The following is a 12,572-nucleotide window of genomic DNA, read 5'->3' as shown; positions in this document are numbered from 1 at the left end:
TGTGTACATATCCTTTGTGTAGTGATTGATCACCAGCTATCCTTTACTTCAGTCTTGCAGATTTACTCTATTCAACATCTGCAAAATTAGACGTTATCTGACATCTGAGTAAGCAGCCCAGACTACGGTCAACAATGGTGTCTGGTGATGCCACTTCTGCATGGCATCAGATCTTGAAACAGACTCTTTTCATGTGTAGCTCCTACACTCTTACAAAAAATAAAGGTGCCAGAGGAGTTCTTCAGAGTGATGCTATAGGGGAACCATTTTTGGTTTCCACATGAAGGTTCCAGAAAGACCCGTTATTTATTTAGATCTGTAATATACTCCATAACATAAATACCAATATGTTATGATTTTTTGAATGGACTGTTGCTACATCCAATAACACAGGCTAAGCACAGGTTTTCTCAAACCGTTAGTGTCCTGCTAGGTAGCCTACCATAACTGAACGAATTCTGTTGTTTTTTTTTACACATGAGCAACTTTTTCATAGCATAAAGAAGCTTTCCTAGAATGAAATGGTACTTTGTTAAGCAAGTGTTTTTCAAGGAACCACACAACCCAGTAAAGAAACAAGAAGTGCCATTGAAGAACTAGTATTTTTGTGCTGCCCACCTCCACTACTACTTCTGACTCCCTCAATGTGTTTAAGAAGCGTTTAAAGGTTCTCTTGTTTAGTGAATTTCTGTCCGAAATTAGTGGCTTGATTTTTATAACCTAAGAGCTGTAACTATATTTTTTTCCATGTTGTTCATGTTTGATTATGAACTCTGCAACGTTGTCCTGTAACACTTGTTCCTAGGAACAACCCTCCAGATGTTTACTCGATTATATTGACCCCTTTTGTAAGTCCCTTTGGATAAAAAGTGTCTGGTAAATACACCTAAATGTAAACAGACGTACGTACAGGTTAACTGGCGGCAATAAAAATTCTCAGGGCATTAGTTTCTGCCTTGATACCTGCGGTCGATGTTGCTAGGACAGCCTGCTGTTCTCCGCTCAACAAAAACTGAGCAAAGCGGTTTAGAGTAGAGACGGGCGCATGTATAGCTTTCACACAATTAAAAGTATTTTACCGAAATAACATATACAATACAGTAAATGTCGTATCTGATATTTTTGTTTTCAGCTATTCTTTTGCAGTCTAAACGTAGTAATAGTCTAGTTAAATATAGCTAATCTCTTTCGCCACCGTCATACAGATTAGGGAGCACTGATTTACTGTTCCCGGCTCGTCGATTCCGCGGCATGGAATTTCCTCACGCAGGAACTCCCGAGTCTCAGTTTGATTGATGTGAAGCTCCTCCAATAGGCTGTCCATTTCTCGACACCCTCATTGACATCCTGTCCAAGGCAAAACTTGGTATGTTTTTTGAGCCGAATACTCGGGGAATGTGCCAGTGAAAAGAATCACAGATGGGATTTATATAATGGATAACATACTGAACAAATAAGGTAAGTTTTGACCCGGGGGTATACGAAAGAATGGGTGTATGAGGGAGGCGAAACGCTGAACGGTTGGTGCCAGAGAAGAGTATCCGAAGACGAGTCCGTAAAGTTATCCTCAGACCGGAGCGGCGATCTCTCAAGTGCGCGTGTTGTCCCGACTGCACAGCCGTCTTCATCGTTAAAGATTCCTTTAAGTAAATCAGTGCACTTTCGTAGTGGGTGTGATTTAGTGCGCCAAAAAGAGTCTGGGAGGAGAAGCCACATCGCGGACAGAACTTAGTTGAAGCGTAGCGATCGGTTTGTGTATCTGAAATCGAACTTCTTGATCAGTCTGAGAAATAAGTGCACGTTGTCCAGTACAGCCGGCAACACAGCCCCTTCACGACCACCCCCTTTGTTTTTACCCCCTAACTGCAAAACAGGCAATCCACTTTCCTGCTGCTCATTTAAATTGTCCATCAATTAAAGTATTTTCAGAACCTGAGTTAAATTATTCTTTAATCTCTGCTAGAAGTACATTTTTAAAACGGCAGTATGAGTGCGAGTTCCCAAGATTTACTTTCAGATGGCATAAAACCTCGAAGTGCAGGAATCTCGTGCCTCTTTAATTTTATTTTGGTAGTTTGGTTTGTTTATTCTCTTGGGCATAAAAGAAAACATATTTGCGCACAAAAAGCGACTTTGTTAGACAGTGGCATGCCGTCCACGGATGATTCCTTTTGGTAAAAGTTCGGGCTCCAGTGTTTTGCTTTTCCAAACTTTAATGAAGAGACTTCAAAAGCAGAGGTGTACTTTAAACGGGATCGTAAAAGCCACATATATTGCTCAAAGTCCGTTCGACGTCTTCCCTCTTGTTGTATGCAAATGTTTACTTTCTTCTTCTTCGTTTATTTATACTTAAGAAGTTCTAAATAAATAAAGTTAGCTTTGCCTCCGGGGCGCGTTTTCTGTGCTTATCAATTTTTCATGAGTGTTTTGGTAGGTTGGCTCACTTTACAGAAGAACGGAGTGTTAAACAATAGTTACCGCGAATGAAAAAACAGACAATGACTTATAGTATAAACTCTGGACTTGTTAACTCTGCCCAAATCAGACCAGCCAAGAACAAGTCATTCGTAATTAACACTTTTATGCGTACATTTTAAACAAGGACGAGAAAACCACTGTAAAATAGATTTGTTACGTTCTGCGTGAAAAGCAGACGTGCGTATGTCGCAAAGGCAATCTTATGTATTCATTTTAATGACACCATGACCCCGAAAATGTTCAGGAGTTTTCCTATAAGATATCTAACATTATTTGCTGCCGTATTTCAGTGACAAATGTCCAGAGACAATTTCCTTTGTTTAATAATGTTGGTCTTATGTAGTGGTGTGTATTAGTGGCTGCCATTTCAAAGACTAGAGAACTATAGTTAAATTGTTAAGAATGTAACAGTGAACTTATTATCTTTTGCAATTCAGAAATATCCTTATGTATTAAAATCTATTGATTTGCTATTAGTCCACTTAGCCTGTAGAACCCCACAGATGGTATGTTTTTGTAAAAGCTTAACCTCATAAATTTGCAATTTGTACATGTTTTGAAAGTGTTTGAGCCATTGAGTATTAAACTCTAAGTATCATATAAGTACGCCACATTTCCAGTAGAAAGACTCTTACCTGTGATAGTTCTGTATTTAGTGAGTGATATCATCTGTTCTTGCATTTTGCTTTGAAAATTGACATGGTGCTCCGCGCCAGCACTTGCTGAGGAGTGCGGTGTAAGAACAAAGTTGTTTGTTCTCTGGTATTGTATTCCTGAGATGGCAAAGACAGAATGTCTATTTAACTCTGTGATGAGGATTACTTGTGTTCTGTTTTGTTTATTGTATTTATCCCATTTTTTGACACCCATTGAATGCCCACCCTAAATCAAAGGGGTTCTCTCTTTCTTTCTCGGTATTGCCTTTCCCACAATTTCTTCCATTTTTTTTCCTTACAAAGTTTTTTTGGGAGATTTGTTTCCATGTCTTCTTAGAGAGTCGAGGCTGGGGAACTGTCAAAAAAACAGGGCCCATTGAAGTCCATTGAAGCATTCCTTCTGTGATTTTGGGCTATACAAGAGAACGCACTAAATTAAAAGTTTAAATAATAGTATCACCTTGTATAATGCTATTTTCAGATATATGAATGCTAAGATTATTTTATATTCTCATTAGTGTAGAAAATCCTTGTATCAGAATTCTTTATTTACTGATTTTTACGAATTTAAGATTGCATATGCTGCCAACCTAATTCTTGATTTACAACTACCATTCCGGTGAAGGAAAAAAAAAGACTGGTAAATAATTTTGTTAATCAGTAATGCTAAAGTTACCATTTAACCTAAAATTCAATTCTGATCTCCACTGTTATCTCCCCACTCAACAAGTCTTTTATCTCCAGTCACAGTCTTGGGACTGTTGACAGAAAGGATTAGAATTTTCCCACTGCCCCTAAAATATATCAATTTATGCATCATCAAGTGCTCCTGTGATTCAACATTTCTTGAAGGATTGTTCTGTCTTTTTGTGCACATGTTCCTTCTGAAAAATATATACAGTATTTGAAAGGGTTATTAACCTCTGGGTGCTCCGGTTTCCTCCCATATGCAGCATAGGGGAACTGGCATTGCAAAATTAGCCCTGTTGTGTGTGTGTGTTTTCACCCTGTGATGGACTAGCACCCCATCCAGGGATTATTCCTGCCTTGCTCCCAATGCTTGCTGGGAGAGGCTGTAGATTCCCCATGATCCTGCTCAAGAGGTAGGTAGGTTTGAAAATGAACAGAGGGAACAAAGGCTTGTTAATTGTAAATATTCCTTATTTGATATTAGTTTTACTTTTAGATGCAACTAATTTGGTGAAAACAAAGTATAGTCTTTTTTTGCATTCTTTCTAATTTTATGACATTTTTTGGAATTAAATCGTTATATGCACATTATGTGAAGTTAGGAACTTTTCCTTTCATCCCTTCTATGTCTTTTCCCTTTGTTTGTTTTTTGTTGCTTTTATAAAGTAAATAACTTGCTTTACTGCATTAGGATATAGATGAAGACTGGAGTCTGTATGTTAAAATCCTATGAATGAATTATATGCAGACTTTAAATATTTCAAAATATTTTTAACAAAAAAGTCTTTAATCTCAAAAAATGTGAAAGTTGAATAAGTTAGAATAGTGTTCAGGTTTTAAAGAGCTGAGGGAACAAAAGAGAAGAGAGTATTCAGTCCATCAAACATGTTTGACAAATGTGTGTTATTAAAAGACACATCACATTAGGAGTTGTTGTTTCACGGCATGCAATTGCCAAAGAAGCTCAGTTTTAAGGCAGTGTCAGTATGCATCTGCAAAAGGGAAGCTAAAATAAAATACAAAAGAAGGTTTGAGACACACTATTTAATCTAATAAAGGCTCAACAGCCCAACTATGCATCTCTAACCTTCTCATCTTTTACCTGTTTTTACTGCCACACATCTGTCATGCATGAATTTTTGGGGTTTTCACTATCACCATGAATATACAAAAACTGACAAATACTATTGGTGCTAATATTATGTAGGGTGGCTTAAATGTATATGGTTTTGTTTTGAATATTTTACTTTGCCTTGTAGAAAATGACAATTTTATCTTCCTGATGTTGCATTATACTTAACATTAATTAAGGAGGCTTTGAGTAGAATGATGGGTAGAGTGAAGTGAGAGTAAAACAAATGTGTTTAAAAATGAACTGAGAAGGGCTTGTTACCAAGATGAATGTTTAGTTTCCATTTATCATTGTTTTTCAAAATTGTTGTAAGTCATTCCAAGTTAGATCTTACAATTTTGTATGTTGTGGGACTGTGCCAAAAATATCTATATTGATTTGGGTAGACCACATTTTGAATATTTTGTACTTTACATGGGTTTGTGGGTTGAATTTGAACACTCTGAAATGTTTTGAGCTTTTTCATTCAGATGGGAACTGTCATCAGCACACATTACTGTGATACCAGTAAGGGTCACTACATGGCTCTTTTTTTGTAGAATTTACTGGGCTCTTCTGTGCTTGTTGATGTTATATCTTCCAGCTGAGCACTCAATGGTTGTCAGCTCTCACAAACATAGGAGCCCACCCCATTACTTGCGACCAGTCAAGCCTTTTTGATGTGGCTAGCTACAGTACTATGATTGAGTCAATGCTATGGACAGAAATCATAACCATAATGGAAGAGGTGGAGGCCTCCAGAAAGTGCCAACAAAGCAGGCTCCAGTCCCCACTGGCCTCACCCCAAACAGCAAGCCCCCCAACAGCTAACTGCAGGCTTCAACCTAATAAGGCCTTGAACGTGGGGCAACTGGCTTTTAAAGTGCAAAATACTTTAACCGTCTCTGTGAATAACTTTGGATTGCTAATTGTAAACAATTTTTATAAGTGAATATATTTAATTACAAAAAAAAGAAATATATTAAAAAATCTCAAAAGTGCAAAAAGGAGTTGATTGAAAGGAAATCCACAGTAAACAAATCCGGAAACACAATCTAGAAGCAAAATCCAAGTACTAGAGCAGAAATATAGTTAGGGAACTATGATGGTAGAATGTTAGAATGATCCAGATGAGAAAGCTCATCAGTCCAAAGAAATTTAAACAAGAAACAGTAAAGACAATTGACAAAGAGACTCCTACCAATTTTCAATGCACAACCTCTAAGATTCTTTTTTCTAGGACTTAACCGGCTAGAGTGGTGATGTCAGTGTGGCCATGCCTCTTGGGGTACCACCCACAGAACACAAGGAGCATAGAACAACATAATACATATTGATAATAAATAGCACAATATTAACAAACATACCTAATTACAATCAACATAAGAAAAATAATACTTTGAAATAAAAAAAAAGGCACAAAATATGAAAATAAACAAGTACCAGGGTATACACCCTGCCAAGTTGTTTTGCATGCCCTAAGGTAAAGTCATCCCTGATGGAGGATCGCAGAAATCGTGGGAAAGAGGGTCCTTTCATCAGATTAGCGCTATTTCAGCTGTGGAATGGCCAAATTGGGGAGGCAGCTTGATGGATGAGGTCTCCAGGACTCTAAACAAATCCAAATCATATTATGTGATATCATCTACTGTTAAATTCTACTCCTTACTTCTAAAATTTGTATTTTTATACTGTATTGAGGATTTGTTCTGTTCTGTGTATTGTATTGTATTGACACCCTTCTTTTTGACACCCACTGCACGCCCAGCCTACCTGGAAAGGGGTCTCTCTTTGAATTGCCTTTCCCGAGGTTTCTTCCATTTTTTCCCTACGAGGTTTTTTTTTTTTGGGAGCTTTTTTTTGTCTTAGAGAGTCAAGGCTGGGGGGCTGCCAAGAGGCAGGTCCTGTTAAAGCCCATTGTGGTACTTCTTGTGTGATTTTGGGCTATACAAAAAACAAAAATTGCATTGCATTGTATTGTATACACCCTTAAACATAACAGTCAGATTCTAAAATTGGTGGCAGGTGCACACTGTGTGTGTTTTTGACTCTTGAGGATTATTTTAGTGAAGGCAGTAACTGAAAATTGACAAAAAAGTCAGGTAGTGTGACGAGGGCTTTAACAGCAGATTTTTCTTAAAGCCAACACTTTCTAAAGGCCACAACAGGCATGTGATCTGAAACTACTGACCATGTGAATATATGAGCAACTGTGTGGTAAAAATAAGTGTAACAAGATACACTGTGAACTTAATAACATAAGAAATTTAATAAATGATTAGAGTCTATTCAATCCATCAAGCTAATTTGTTTAGCTAATAGCTAAGTTTCCCAATATCTCACCAGATATTTCTTAAAAGTTGTCAGGGTTTCTTCTTCCACTACATGTCTTGGTAGTTTGTTTCAGATTCCCAGAACTCTTTGAATAAAAAAGTGCTTTCTGGCTTCGGTTCTAAATGCACCTCCCCTCAATTTCCACTGATGTGCTTAAACATGAATTCTCCTGAATCTGCTGTATTAAGTCCATTGAGACTTTTGAAGACCTTGGTGAGGTCCCCACAGAGTCTACTCTGCTTGTGAGTTACCAGGTTTAATTCTCAGAGTCTGTTAGAGCCGAGCATGTTCTTAAGTCTTATGTCTTAGAATGCATCAGGTTGCAGCTTCAAGAGTTGTTATGTCTTTCTTGCTGTGTGGTAACAATAATTGCCCACAATACTTCAGATACAACCTCTCTGGCACATTATAGAGTCTGAGCATAAAATTCCCCAAATTATATCCAACAGTTTCTTCTATATAAGCTAACATTTTTATTTGAATTTTTAATTGCTTCTGCACATTGGTTAGATCAGTAGTTCTCACTGGGCTATGACAACAAGGAAGGTTGCAATGCAATTTGGCAAAATTGAGTGGGGTGCATTGTCAGACTTTGTCGTGGTGCAGTCGGTGTCTTGAAGTGTGCCGTCATTTGTAGATCATTTATGAGTTGATGCTCCTGTTGTACAATATAAAAAGAATCGAGTATTGTGCATGCAGTTGTCGCTTGTGAATGAGCCACAGAAGTGTGCATTCTTGTTGTTCCTTGTTGCAGGTGCAGTGTTCACAAAGGAAAAAAACTTTTTTTAAGAAAATGGAATTTGGACCTTGCAATAATCTGCAGAGATGGGCAAGATCTTGTATTGATTTCCGTGTAAGCTCTAATGGTGAAAAATTACTGTTTTCGAAGTTTGATTACATTTTTGTCTTGGTGGTGGCAAGTGGGACCGAATTGGATGCAACACCTGATGCTTTACACTCCACCCATCTTTCCCGCTGGCGGTCCTGGCAAATAGTGCAGGAATTGTAAGTGTGCGGCTCATATGTTTTTGAACTGCAGTGCTGGTGTTATCGGGGGACAAAGTTTGTTAAACGTGTTTCACTGCTTAGCAGTGTGCCGGCACCAGTTGCTTTACGGGGGTCTACATTCCTCCGCAAACACCTTGATTGTTGTATGTCATTTCCTTGTAGCACTTGATGCTTCATTTTTACATATCCCAAGCCACAGATCTCTAATCAAGTGTCTGAGCTTCACGGGGAAAACATTTATTACAAGATTATTGAAATTTCTAAACGTAAATTACTCAATTTATATTTAAGTTTAAAGTTTATTTTTTTGCAGTTAAATCTGTTCACTCGCAGTACTGTATATGGTTCAAATTGAGGTTCAAAAATTAGAAATTTGACTTCTTTGTTTTTAGATGTGATATTACTTTTGTAGAAGGTGTGAGTGCATATAGAAGGTTGGGAACCACTGGCTTAGTTTATAAAAATGCTGTGTCGAGATAAACCCCTGGTAATGTGTGAATACTTGACAATGCATTTGAAAAAGAAAGGTGAATAGATGCTCCATACCTACCTCATCTTCAACAAAGTTTAATGCTTTCCTTACTCCTATTTTCAGACTGTAAATGCATCTGATTTCCCCTTATGAACACTTGAGAATTTAGCCTGCTCTCCCTATGCATTTTCCATGTCTTCTAATAACTGTACAGTATACTCTTTACTGGAGAGTTGTGTTTGAATGAGATGATTAAATATAATAATATCCTGTTCTGTTTTTATGAATTTATTTTTCTCTTGTGAATGTTTATATATCCAGCAACATAAACATTTCTATTATTAGACTGTAACTCTTATAATGATCACTCCAATCCCATCGAAAATTATGTGCTGTATAAGCTCTACCTCTCCAATCCCTAAGAACCTGAGAATGTGATTCCGTCATGATTCTCTATAGGCCATGGCTTTTCTTCTGCTGGCAGCATCTGTAGTGGCTTGGTGACATTTGCCCTTTGTTTGGCTAATTAATTTAACAAGCCTTGGTTTTATTTGAGCCACTTCAATGAGTTTACTACCATTGTGTTTCTCTTACTGTACACACTGACCTTTTAATTTTTTTTTTTTTTTGGCTCGCTGGACTGCTTGCTTTGTTTTTTTGATTTTGTTGGTTGCCTGCTCCCCACGCTCTTTCTGGCCTTTATTAGTGTACTGACCTTTGCCTGTTTTGACCCTTCTCTTTTTTGTTACTGAAATGCCCACTTTGAATTTTGTGATATATTGTAAACAATGCAGCTAATGGCTTCTATCTTCTTTGTTGTCCAGTTTATGTTCAGACACCCACAAGAGTAACAGATGGCGTAAGTGAAAGTGAACTGTGGGGTTTATGGGAAGATCCCCAAAAATTGGCATGTTGTGTTTGTTTCATTATTCTCAGAAGGCACAATCCTTTTTGGCTTCATTTACGCATATTATTTAAGAGAACAATCTTGATAAAGGTATGCTTAGAAACAGAATATATTTGTTAGACAATTAACACCATATGTGTTCTAAACCAATATATTCAACACCTGGATCTTATATTCGTTTGGCATACATTCTATTACATTTATTTATAACCATAATGTGGCAAACATGCCTGCTTGGCACATAGACACTGGTGTTTTATTGCTTTTAACCCACTTCATGTAAATTAAATGCTGTTAAAGTAAGTTGTGGAAAGGCAACATTGTTGCGTGTGAGTGTGCCTTTCAAAACACTGTATATGTTCAGTTCTGGCTTTCAACAAATGCAGAAGTGAACAAAAATATGTTTGAAATAGATTTATCTTGTGAATTTCTAAAAAGGATGTTTATTTAAGTATTTAAAATGATTAAATCTGTTTTTTTCTGTTTTAGTAAGATAATGTGCTCAAATCTGCTTAATCCATATTAGGATTATGGGCGCCAGAACCTACCCAAGCAGTACATGGGTCTAACACTGGAATAAAACCCAGACTGGGTACTGTTTGCTGTTCATGTATTTTATTAAATACCACAGCATATTTTATGTCTAATAACTACTTTAAGCATCTTTCTAGAGGAGGTCCAGACTGCTCTTGTGTAATGTTCACCGCTCAGGGCAAGCTTGTTGCTAATGCGACTGTTGAAAATCCAGTGAGCTTTATCTTATACAACAACTCCTAGCTTCCCATGGCCACACATTCTTCCCACCATTCAAATAACACATATTATGTCATTCCATTTCCAATAGGGTGCAAGGAAGGGACAAACCCTGGACAGGGTGCCAGTCCATCACAGGGCAAACACTCACCAAACATACATTATGGCCAATTTAGCATCTTATACACATTATATTTGGATGGCACGGTGGCGCAGTGGTAGCGCTGCTGTCTCACAGTAAGGAGACCTGGGTTCGCTTCCCGGGTCCTCCCTGCGTGTGGTTTGCATGTTCTCCCCGTGTCTGTGTGGGTTTCCTCCCACAGGCCAAAGGCATGCAGGTTAGGTGCATTGGTGATCCTAAATTGTCCCTAGTGTGTACTCGGTGTGTGGGTGTGTGTGTGCATGTTCCCTGCGGTGGGCTGGCACCCTGCCCGGGGTTTTTTCCTGCTTTGTGCCCTGTGTTGGCTGGGATTGGCTCCACCAGACCCCAGTGACTCTGTACTTAGGATATAGCGGGTTGGAAAATGACTGACTGACTGACATTATATTAATTATCTATTTTTAAATCATGGCCACCTTTGCTACTTACCTTACATTATTTGTGTGTAACACATTCTTCTTGTGTTTGTCTCATGCAGTGGTTCTCAAACTCAGCCCTGAGTTTTTACTCCAACTAAGTTCTGTTTTCAATTGGACCCCTAGACAAATTAAGCAAGGTGTTACTTCACAGTTTCTGTGTTTTGAGGTCAATGCAGAAATTAAAAAAATAAGTTTGGTAAATCTTTGAGTGTACCAAGCACTTATGTATTTTACTTGTTTTTTTTTTTCTTTTTTAGCTTGGCTTTTAAGATTTTCCTCATTATTATGATTTTCATTCTGCTTTCCAGGTGTTCTGGTTATTTAATACATTCATTACTAATGAGCACATAGGTGGGTCTGAAGCTGAAGGGGATGCAGTACTTCAGCATTTAGTTTTGATTGCCTAGGTATCTGTTTTGCTCATTGTTAAATGTCATTATTAGAACACAATTACGGGAACAAACTACACAGGTAAAAAGTGTATTATTTAAAAGTAAAAACGAGTTAAGTATTTAAAGCTTTAGCACAAATACAGATATTTCTAAATATCTTATATGTGCAAAAACTGAACGGTTGTGCTTTTGTGAATGCAGAATAAGAGAAGAGAACAGAACTTAAATGAGATCTTTGAAAAGTAAAATGACTCCCTAATTGTTGTTAGAACAAAACCTGCAGCCTCTTGGGGTGACCAGGACTGAGTTTGAGAGCCATTTGTCTAGTGCTTTAACAAAATTTAAACCCAAAACGAAATAGCAAAACAAGTAAAGGTATGGAGAAGCTGGAAACTGTGATTTTCATCTTGTACTTCAGTTAACTTACACCTAAGTATAAGTCAGAATAATATGGGCTAATGCTCTTTCAGTACAGGTTGGTACATTCAAACTAAAAGGAGTTGGAATACATGGAAGATGTGTATGGAGAGTAGAATTAATGCTGACAGGGTGCAGACTAAATTATACTGCAGAGGAACTTACAATCTACACTGATAGTGTGTACAATGCTGTTCATGAACTGTGGGTTACAGAGAAGTGTGTGCTCTTTGAATCCTCAGGCTCCTCCACAATATCAGTAGGCTTAATGTATCTGTTTTGCCTCATCATACAGTTAACCCAAAACACATTGTCTTCATGTGAAGAACTGCTTGAGTGCCCAGCTTGTGCCTCAGCTAAAACATCTGTCTTTCTCTTCTCTGAGGCACTGCTCCAGACCCACATTTGATTTTGTGACAAAACTCCTGGATCATATGCCCCTACCATTTGGTGACGAATTTCAGCTGGGTGTGTGCCCTTGGTGTGGAGAAACTGGACCACACTAGGCACCTCTATGTTTGACCATGTTTTAGGGCACCTTGTATTCTACAAAAAATGTTCAAAGCAGTAGATATTTTGCTGATTTAACAATGAGTCATATTCAGAATTAACAGGTAAAAAAGAATGTCATCATACTGTATGTAGCAGCAGTTAAAAAGTTAAAAACTGACCCAAATTAGCTATTAGGTGGCTGTGATAGCTTTCACAGACTGTAGATTTCAACTCAGTGGTGATGATGATGATAATACTATTAATAATAAAATTGTATTTATAT

The 12,572-nt window shown here is 37.7% G+C and overlaps 1 protein-coding gene across 1 annotated transcript in view; it reads left to right on the top strand.

Annotated features, from left to right (window-relative positions):
* The first annotated feature begins 1,315 nt into the window (after positions 1-1,315).
* il11ra (interleukin 11 receptor, alpha) overlaps positions 1,316-12,572 on the top strand; it is a 190,222-nt gene continuing 178,965 nt past the window's right edge. The window contains exon 1 of the mRNA XM_039759653.1: positions 1,316-1,458. The gene's annotated coding sequence lies outside the window, so the exon portion shown is untranslated. The remainder of the gene's footprint in view (positions 1,459-12,572) is intronic.

Source organism: Polypterus senegalus, chromosome 7 (genome assembly GCF_016835505.1).
Source record: "Polypterus senegalus isolate Bchr_013 chromosome 7, ASM1683550v1, whole genome shotgun sequence".
Classification (NCBI taxonomy): Eukaryota; Metazoa; Chordata; class Cladistia; order Polypteriformes; family Polypteridae; genus Polypterus; species Polypterus senegalus.
The sequence above is the reverse complement of the archived record's forward strand: the minus strand, read 5'-3'. Positions and strand labels throughout refer to the sequence as shown.